This window comes from Mizuhopecten yessoensis, unplaced genomic scaffold (assembly GCF_002113885.1).
Source record: "Mizuhopecten yessoensis strain PY_sf001 unplaced genomic scaffold, ASM211388v2 scaffold10185, whole genome shotgun sequence".
NCBI classification, from domain to species: Eukaryota; Metazoa; Mollusca; class Bivalvia; order Pectinida; family Pectinidae; genus Mizuhopecten; species Mizuhopecten yessoensis.
Genome location: NW_018408421.1, coordinates 478,984 through 489,394, shown reverse-complemented (window position 1 = coordinate 489,394; position 10,411 = coordinate 478,984). Strand labels below are relative to the sequence as shown.

Genomic DNA, 10,411 nt, shown 5'->3' with positions numbered 1-10,411 from the left:
AATAATTGTATTGTTATAAGGGAAAGTCCCCCCCCCCCCTTCCCCCTTCCATTCAAACCACCCTCGATCTATCCGTCCCCACAACATTTGTATTGTTATAAGGGAATGTACCCCACCCCCCATCCCCCCTCCCCTACACTCAAATCACCCTCGATCTACCTGTCCCTATAATATACGAGAGAGATAAAACCTTTTTCATTCTTTTCCTTTTTTACACTTTATTTTAGTCTGCATGCAATAATTGGGTGGGGTAGGCCTAGGGGGGACACTAGTACTATGCAAATGCAAAAAATAATCCTGTTCCCTGATCAGTTATATAATTAACAGAAATGGCCCAGGTTGTATGTATAATGAGGTATAGGTCTGAACTAAAGCCTACTAATTAGTCGCAGCAATTCTTTATCATAGATCATTTTGCTGAAATGTACAATACCTTGATTATAATAACAAATACTACCATCTGCTACATCACTTGATTTTATCCCAGAATATAATAATCTCTCCGAATATTTATCAGAATGACATTTGACATTATATTGACGCCAATAATCAAAGGACCCGACGTATCTGATTAACAAAGATTAACGATGATTGATACCCGGTACTCTGCATCTATGTCAACAATACCCAGATACCCAGTACTTTGCATCTATGTCAACAATACCCAGATACCCGGTACTCTGCATCTATGTCACATTTAATTATTTCTGTCCATGTAAACATCAAAATCATCTTGACTGACACAAAAAACACAGTGGGACGATATGCTGCTTGACCCACCATAGCATTGCGTTATTTGTAATTAGTGTTTAATTGTAACTGCAAATTTTAACTGAAACAATGAAAGTCAATGTGACTGCAATATAACATATCATTACACACAACATTCCCATATGTGAAGGAATATAAACGTTTTACAAACCTTTCGTGTCACTAAATACCGCAGTAAAACTACGTATAGCCGAATGCTACCTGGTCACCTTGTAAAATTTGTACAATCACCACGTAAACCTGAGTAATATGCAAGTGTCAGATTGAAGCAGTATAATCCATACACATTACCTTGGTGACAATTTGTTGGAGTCGACACACAGGATGTGAGGTAGGTGACTTCAGCATCTCAAGTATAGCTACACACAGATGTATCAGCCCTCATATTAACGGGGCACCAGGAGGGAATATTTCTACGCTATTTTTTTTATTCCATACTTATTTTCCTATACGGTTACAACAGAATAATAAACATTCAAATGATACATTTCTGCATAACAAAATCAAGTCATTTATCTACTGAGCTGGATTATGCATGCAGTGCATGTTAATGCTACACTTAAGAGTCGAGAAGTTTGCATTTTTTCAATGAGACAGTGAACCCCTGGCCAGTTTATAAGAAAGAGATAAAATGTGTGAACAGGTTATTCAGTATATCGGATGTTACACTTTTTAAAAACGACTTCAGTGCACATACATTTTTATAGTAATGTTTTATTGCATGTACTTCCTTTATATTTACTCAAGCTGTCACTTTAATAAAACATGTTTTATCTAACAACTGGACCATGAAATACCACTTTATTGTTGAGCGTACATAAATTTCCGAGTTATATTCTACAGCCACCATAACATACATAATACAATTGTCTGTGTGTCGTCTGTTAAAACTAATTTACATACTCAAATTCACTAACAACATATGTTTCAATATATGCCTCTGTCTTTTTTGTAACTGGATATGGAAAGAAAAACAATAGATATATGTCCTGTACAATGATTTATATAATAACATGGAACATCAATTACTCAAAACGTTAAAGTCTAACCAAGTGATCAGGTTATACATACAGAAAGCATTGATTTCCATGGAATGTTGCTTTGTAAGCATATTATATTTCCTTTTGTGTTGAAATTTTTAGATAACATACAAAAACAGTTTTCTAAAGATACACATGTATAACACTCAGACAGCTGGTCTAACGTGCATACCAGTATTACTCGAGAGCTCTCGTAATTTATCGCTGAAAACACTATTGAATCTCATGAAACTCATAAACAACAACAGGAAAATGGTTCACCAATCGATCATTAAAAAATGAGAGGTTTTGAGGACTTTCCATAAATTCATGTCCCATAACGTGACATAAGACTTTATCTGAGGTGAAAACCCGTGAAATGTTACCTCACACCGCGATATCTGGCATGTATGATTACCTGTTTGTTTGTATTATTGTCCTATGTTATAATATTTCATGCTGACATCTCGATCAACAGAGTTAGGAATACATCTGATACAACCTAAACCCCTAACCTGGCAGTAAGTCATACCAAACTACATCACAACTTGTTGAAAATAATGGTGACTTCAAAACACAGCATATTGTTTCTCCCATTTGTAACAAAAAACATGTTTAAAATATACATGTATTCCAGAGAATCAAAAGGTACATTACATACGGTATAGGGTAAATGATGGAGCATCAACACCAAGGATCCGTTATGGTGGAATACACCTTTTATTGTGTTGACAAGTTTCAGTTAGGCTAGGTGTCATCTGCGTTCCTTATAATTGTGTTGGTTCATAATTACATTCCATTGATATGATACTTATTTTGAATGTTCTGATATTTAATTATGGTTCCAGTGTCATATAATTATTTGGAATATTCATAATCCATAAACCCAATATTTCTGGACACTAAATGTTTCAGGAACTGAATGACATTTTAGATAAATGATACAGTTCCTCAATTTCTGACTTTCTTCATTTGGAAAATTTATTATTCTGAACTTCATCTCAATAACTTAACATACAAGGCCACTACATATACAAGGTTTAAACTCTTTTGCCAGGCCTCAATTTCAAGAAATTCACAATAACACTGCAAATATTAATATGGGTTCCCCATGTGGAGCCCCTAAAACCCCAATCAATAATGATGATAGGTTGTAGAACTTGGGTTTGATTGGCAGACACAAGGAGGCTGGGTATTGATTTGTTGGGTTGGTTTTCTCACACTGAAACAACTGGCAGATATAAGCACTAAGGCTACAGAAAGCTACAGACCTCCGGGCTTGTAAGCCAAGGAGACAGGTCGTACAATACCTGGGGGAGCTAGCTACATCTCATCTTTTGCTTCATCCTCAAGCTGACCACCATTCTTGTTTTCAAATTATGTTTAATTGTGGTTCATAACAGAAAATGTTCTTGATGCAATTAGTTTATACATTTTAAGCTGAGAAAGATGTCAATTGGCCTCCAGCAATCCCTGAGCACTAGTACTGCAATACAGGGTTAGACTTACCTACCGATAACAGCCGACCACTTTATGATTAAATTCATGAATTTGATGATATATTCTGTAGTTATTCAACATTTACCTGAATTGTATCTATTTGCAGGTGTAACATGAAAGAAAANCCACCTCTTTTCAAATGTGTTCGCCCTCGACCACCACAACAACCCAGGTTCTAACTCCCTGTCACCACAGGGAGGGGCCACAGACACCATTTGTAACAGGAAAGTGAATAGTGTATTTTGGCTGGGATCAAACCTGCGATCCCCAGGTTCCTAGTCGGATGCTCTGCCACTGAGCTAAAGGGATTTCGAAAGCTCGAAGGCGACCGTTATGATATGTACAATTAAAATCTGCTACACAGGTATAACTACTGAAACACATGTTGTACATAATCCTACAGTAGAAGCAGAGTCAATAATGGATTTAAAACTCAAAAACATGGGCTGCTGTGACCTATATATAACATGCACTCAAACCAGGGCAGCTTTTGTATATTGCAATCCAAACTGATGGCCTGATTGGACCAGAGTTGTTTGTTTATATTAAAATAAGGTGAAACCTACATGTATAGTAATCTGATGCTGTTTACAGGTGAGCCTTGACCAAGCCTTTCAATGCCTGCATAAACATTGGCCGGTCTGCAAAGATTTATACCCAAAATTGCTACATTTAAAAACAGACAAACCAGTTGCTTCACATAAACGAACAGGCTTCGAACAGTCAGCCACATATATAACTCAAGGTCACCACAGTCATCTACAGTTTCACAACACAGCTCTCTCCTTCTTCTTAGGTTTTTCTTAAAAGACACATTATTTACAACCCTCAGTTTCAAATATCTACTTGCTTTAGAACACAAACAGTACTTGAAACAAAGGTTGGCCATGCAGGAACCAAAGTACTGTAAAAATGCAGCAGGTTAGTGCAGTAGAAGATTAGAACAATAGATGGACACTCTAAGCAACTGAACTACCTAGTTAAAGCTTGCTGGTCCATGGAAGTGTTTAACACACACATTAACTTTCAATTTTCAAATTCAAATTTGGGTTAGGAGCATAGTACTCCTAAAATGTCCAATGAAAAGTGACATAAAATTATGTGTTATGAAACTGCATGTACATATTACAGACTTAAAAGTCAAGAAATTGCAGAAAAAGTAAACATATGACACGAATGACAGGAATGTTAAAACTAAAGAATGTTAAAGTTACTGAGTTGTATCCTGGTAATAAGCCAATTAATCTATTCTATACTGGTTTTCTTATAAGATCTATCCTTGCAAAAAGCCATTCCCCAAATTTTGATGCACTCTAAATAGTGATCATGTACATGTAGCTTGTTGTACAAGTTTTAGAGCTAAGAATACATACAATACCTGAAAGCTAGGCATGCACAGCTCATTCCCCCAGCAATCACTGCCAGTGATCAGGACCAGGCTAAATAGAAATGTTGTAACGGGCGGAGACAGCTAAATTCTGAAGCTAGAACACCTTATAGGAAACATATCTCCCTGATCTTGTTCCCGACACCTCACACTATATATGTGTACAGTGTATGCTATGTACATTGAAGCATGCAACATGAAGTCTTGTTTCATAAAATTGAAACCAAAAACTGTAAAATCAGCATAATTTGTCAAAAAAACATATATATTTTGTTGGATGAAATTCAGTGAACCTTATTAACATGTGCATTGTTGTATGGCATACGAATTGCATCAATATATAAGTTCCTGTACATCACATGTACATATGATATATATTGCAGCTAATTTCGAGTCTAGTCAATATCCTTTCACAATTATGATAATTTGCTGACAGCGTATGTCGTGTCAATTTATGTAACATTATTATGGTAATCACGGACTGGTTTGTACTTTACAAGAGACACCAACAAAATAATAAGCACTGATCGTATCTCTAGTTCTAGGCCACACACAGTGCTCGATATGCTCACCGAGCATTCTAGAAGCATATATACATGAATACCAAATCAAAGGGCCTGGCCCTACTGGAATCAAATATTGTAATGCAGGAATGCCAGCTACCCGAATCAAACAATTTGATAATCCTGTTTACTTTTCCTGTAGTTCATTTTCACACCACATTTTGATTTCAAGTGTCTTCATTGTATAAATAGTTTTAAGTGACAGACATTCCTCATAATTATTACTAATTAATCTATAGCATAATTTGGAATTTACATTGATTCATCAAACTCCTAAATTCATAAATCGTAATCGAGGCTCGGGCAACAACCATTCAGCATTTATGACAGATTTGAGCCATGGTGGCCAATTGTAAGTGGTCAAGGTATCTGACCACCTGATCATGATCACTAAATTAAAGCCTTCCATGACACTGGGTCACGGTTTCCAGAATTTAAATTGTAATTTAATTAACTTGTACAGGTGAATCCAGTCCTAAAAATTGAAATATTAATTAAGTTGTAAGAGTTCACTCACCAGGCAGCTCTGTTTAAAGAGCAAATCAAATATTAACTTTGTATAGATTAAAGAAAATGTGAAACAAGAGATCCCAGAGGGATCTTGGCACCCATTATCGTAACATCTTCATTAGTTCTGTCACTTTGATCTTTTCTCTATTTTTCTCTTAACTGTTTGATCAAGTCATGTAAACAGTAAATGCACCATTTCACATATTTACTAGTACAGTTCTTCAAATGTAAGAGAAATAGATCATTACGATATCAGAAAGATCTCATATAAGTACTTCCTGTGGCCATCTTGTTTTTATGATCACTCTCCAAAGTAAACATGCACAACTACAGACCAAGGGGAACCTGCATATCAAATTTGAGGAAGATTCTGATACCTTAAAAACTTCCTGAGAAATAGTGATCACAAACATTCACTATCTTAATCCAAGATGACCACCTGTCGGCCATTTAGTTTATCTGATCAGTCTCAAAAGTAAACATGCATATAACTAAAGACCAAGAGGAACGTAACCTGGTTCATACAGAATTTGAGAAAAATCCCTCCTGTACTTTCTCAGAAAAAGCAATAACAAAAATAAATAGCCCACCTTCAGATGATTGTGGGCTAAAAAGTCTCTTGAGAAAATTTCAATGAGAATGTTGCTAAACACATAAAACTGTATTCATTATTTTCACTAGTACTGTTTGCATCAGATTCTAGATAACATTCACAGCAATGCTGATACAGGAAACATACTAGACTTTACAATCTGTTGCAGAGGACTTGAATGTACCACTGTTAATCAATAAATCTGAAGCCCTTGCAAACTTATGTCAGTGATAAAATTTTCTTGCATTCTTGTGCATGTACAACAGAACTGTTAGTCTAGGGGAAGAAAATCTTTATGTATATCTGACCTCACAATAATATGACGTCACAATTACAGTAACAGTAATCAACGTAATAAAATTGAAAACTGAACAATTTCAAGTTTAAGGGTCTTCATACATCGCCACATTTTTTAGAAAGATGTCTGATGGGATTAATCATTCTGTAGGAGGTTTGGTAATTGTCACCAATGGGGTTATTTTGTTTGACCTTACAGACCAGTTTGTTTTCCGAAAAGCTTGGAGAAAAATGTTGACATTTTCTAAATGGTAGACAGTCAAAAGACCCTTTGATTCCTTGTTCCTCAGAGGTTAATCCTGGCAATAGCAATAGAGGTACTCCTCAGATAATTTACCCAATTAAAAGTTCCCTTGAGTGGAATATCTTCTTACTGCATACCTCCCACCTCTCACAATGGAAAAGTGTGGGCAATAAATCACTTGCTACCACAGTCCACCGCACACATAATCCCCTTTCATGGCCAATCATGATTACATGACCATGAAAGGGGGTGTGCCCAGTGGACTGTGGTCACAAATGCTGTAAGAAAGGGGAGATAATCAATCAGTGAGTATAACGATGAAGTCAATAAAGTGGAAAGGATAAACTTAGTTGACACAATTTAAAATAAGGGGGGAAAATGAAGTTAAAAATGTTAATTTCATGATTGAAAAACACAAAAAGGTTTCCTTATCACGTGACAGGATAAGCATTTCCTGGAAAAGTTTATTAAGTTTATAATCTTTAGGAGCTGTTCCTTTATACAAAATTGCACATTCAAATATACCATTCATTGAAAGAACTGGAATTCCTTAGGGATTGTTAAACCCTTACATTGTATGTATGAAAATGGTTTCAATATCCTGTACCTTTGCCATATCTTGAAAATTAAACTGAAAATGTAGTCAGAAATTCAATATTGCTTCCCATATTTTGTTCTAATTGTTGAACAGACACTCCTTACCTTCCCTGACAATGGACCTGGATAGTAATCCAAAAACACTTGTATCCATTATGAAGGATACACCAAGACTGGGCTATTGAGAATCTTACCTGGTTATGATAAGTACTCGCTCACACAGGTACATGTAAAGTATCTGCAGTGTAGGGTAGGTAAAAAGATTGTCCAGGTGAACATTTTTTACTCAACTTTTCTGTTTTTTTCGAGTTGGGAAGCATGCAGTAAGCCAGTTATTGCATGATTTCTCGTCACTCGGGACTTATTACACCCTTGCTTCGCTCGGGTGTAATAAATCCCTTGTTACTCGAAAACCATGCAATAACCTTTACATCCTACACCCCTATGAATGAAAGTGTTATAATTATATACAGAGTAAATACTGTAAACAAATTTGTGCATTGTGCGCACTCTAAAATATTAAAAGAAAAGAAAAAAGAAGAAAAATATGGGGAAAATGTCAAGTTGGACTAATAGCACCAACCAGGTAGGTCACTTTAATGTGATTTGTATAACGCTTGAAAGTCTTTTCTTTGAAAAAGAAACATTTCTGCAACTTAACTGTTTGGAAAACATCAGAGGAGACTCAGACAATATATGCAACCATGCACTCATGATCATGACTGGGTCTACAAAAATTCTGGTACACTGTACATCACATGTCTTTCAGGTTTCCTCATACCAACTCCACTGTTTCCCTGCTATACGTTTATGAGGGTTAAGAACCCGATCCAGTATGTATCAATATATATTACACATACAAAAGCTTTGGTTCAACACCCTAGGACTTTTAAAATAACAATAATTAAATGCTTTAAAAATCTATTATTACCAATATGATGACATTGTAAAACCTAGAACACAGTACAACAAGTTATGTTTCCCCGATATCTACCAGCTGTTACCAGTATTATACATAGTCAGAGCCACAAAAATTCATCAATAACAGATCGAGTCGTTGGTAACAAGTGTAGCCTCAATTATGCACAATTAGCTGTGATTATCATAATCGCCTAACAGTGTAGTCAGCCACTGAAACTCATTAATATTGATACAATGTACTATGTATCATGTATATTAGACCCAGAAACATAACAGGGGTAAAAAGGCTAACTGAAAAATTCTCAAAACGCTATTTCCTTTCGGGCAAAAAAATGAATTATGATGCCCCTTTATCTAAAAGTAAAATTTAGCATATCAGACGAATATTCTAGCATGTATTGACTGTTATCAGTGTGCCATAAGTATAAATGTTACGTAAATCAATTACAATATCAGGTAAAATAAATCACTTTTATTTTTTGGTATGGTTGGCCTTACATCTTCTCAACAGCTACATATAGTCATACACATATCTGAAGATGAAGTTCATGAATGACAGTGCCAAAAGATCAATGGTAAGTTAAAATGTTGTCTCACTGGGATAAGCTGGACACAGTAGTACGACAACAGCTAAGGTCATTTAAGGACATTCACCAAGACAGCTTGGGTTTGATTTCCCAACAGGACGTAAAAAGGTACAGGGTCATCTGCTCGACCATGTGAGTTTATTACGGGTACTCTGGTTTCCTCCCACATTTTCACCTCCTGTGCTAGTATCAGGGTCAGCATAGAGTGATTTAAGTTTAAGTTGGCATAACGTGTTTCATCATTATTGTAATTATCGTAAAATAAAGTCAAGTAGAGGGCAGAAAGAAACAATTTTATTGAATTAGTTTGGTCAGGGGACAGAATTCAAACCCATTAGCCAGGCCATATGCTTCTTTGCATGGGCCATTGCTCAACACCAATATTAAGGCCACTTTCGTTTATCACATTCCAAAAGCATAGACCACTTTGTCCAGTGTTTAATTACTTATGAAACTTAGAGGCACACGTGTCATACATCTAGTGGTTTAAAGTTTTCTAGCCAGCCTTGGCAAAGATTTTCAAGGCAGAAAAAAAACACTTTAAGTGTATCAGGTTTGACCCTGAAATATTACATTTAAAATATAGGAAACTGGTTGGTCCGCCTAAACAAAAAAGCCCCCCTGACCAAAAATGAAGAGTTGCCAAGCTTATTCCGCTAAAAATTGCCTAAAGTTCAATACATAATCCAAAGTCTAACTAAAATGACTGAAATATTAACGGTACATTTTTTTGACAAACAGACTATTTTATTAATGTGACATGTGTGATCATACAGTTCCAGTTAATCATACTTGTATCCACTGTACATGTATGGAAATAGATATATGGTAATTGGTTATCCCAGAAATAACCTGTTCTGGCCGAGATGAAAACAAAAAGAAATGTTACCAGTAACCCACAAATTAGTGACCAAAAACAACTGATGATGGCAGAGTTTTTAGGGATCCCTGTACCACTGTCAAAACTGTAACCAAGTATTGGACACTTTTTCAAGCATGACTATATATAAAGCTTTGATAAATGTCTTCAACAAGAATGTTCTGAGTGTTTAGCGGGGCTAAATGGGAATTCAAACCCTGGACTTCAGATTGTTATACTATATTACTGTGTAACCATTTGGGCTACCTGACCAACGGAAGTGTATACTTCTAGTCCAAGAGTATTACAGTAAATGTTTCATCCAGATGAAAGTTAAGGGGAGGTTGCTGTAAATAACGAGGGGTAGGAAAAACGGCAGAGCATAATTGTGACAAGGATTCTTACATCCTAAACTGCCAAAAGGGTTCTATTGGTACCGGTGCTGCCATGGCCATGCATAGTCCGAATTATTCTGACATTTTATCGACTTTTTTCATATCGGTCTGTCATCGATTAACCGAATCGACGACAGACCGATATGAAAAAAGTCGATAAAACGTCAGA

At 36.0% G+C, this 10,411-nt stretch overlaps 1 protein-coding gene across 4 annotated transcripts in view; it reads right to left on the bottom strand.

The window, feature by feature from the left end:
- The window catches only part of LOC110459706 (solute carrier family 12 member 8-like), a 37,508-nt gene that overhangs the window by 25,448 nt on the left and 1,649 nt on the right, over nt 1–10,411 (bottom strand). Inside the window, exon 1 of one of the 4 annotated variants that reach the window (XM_021512086.1) lies at nt 4,669–4,755. The exons of 1 other annotated variant lie outside the window; for it this stretch is intronic. The gene's annotated coding sequence lies outside the window, so the exon portion shown is untranslated. Of the gene's footprint in view, nt 1–922; nt 1,042–1,062; nt 1,135–4,668; nt 4,756–10,411 lie in introns of those variants that run through there. 2 more of the 4 variants (XM_021512084.1, XM_021512085.1) reach the window with 2 other exon arrangements.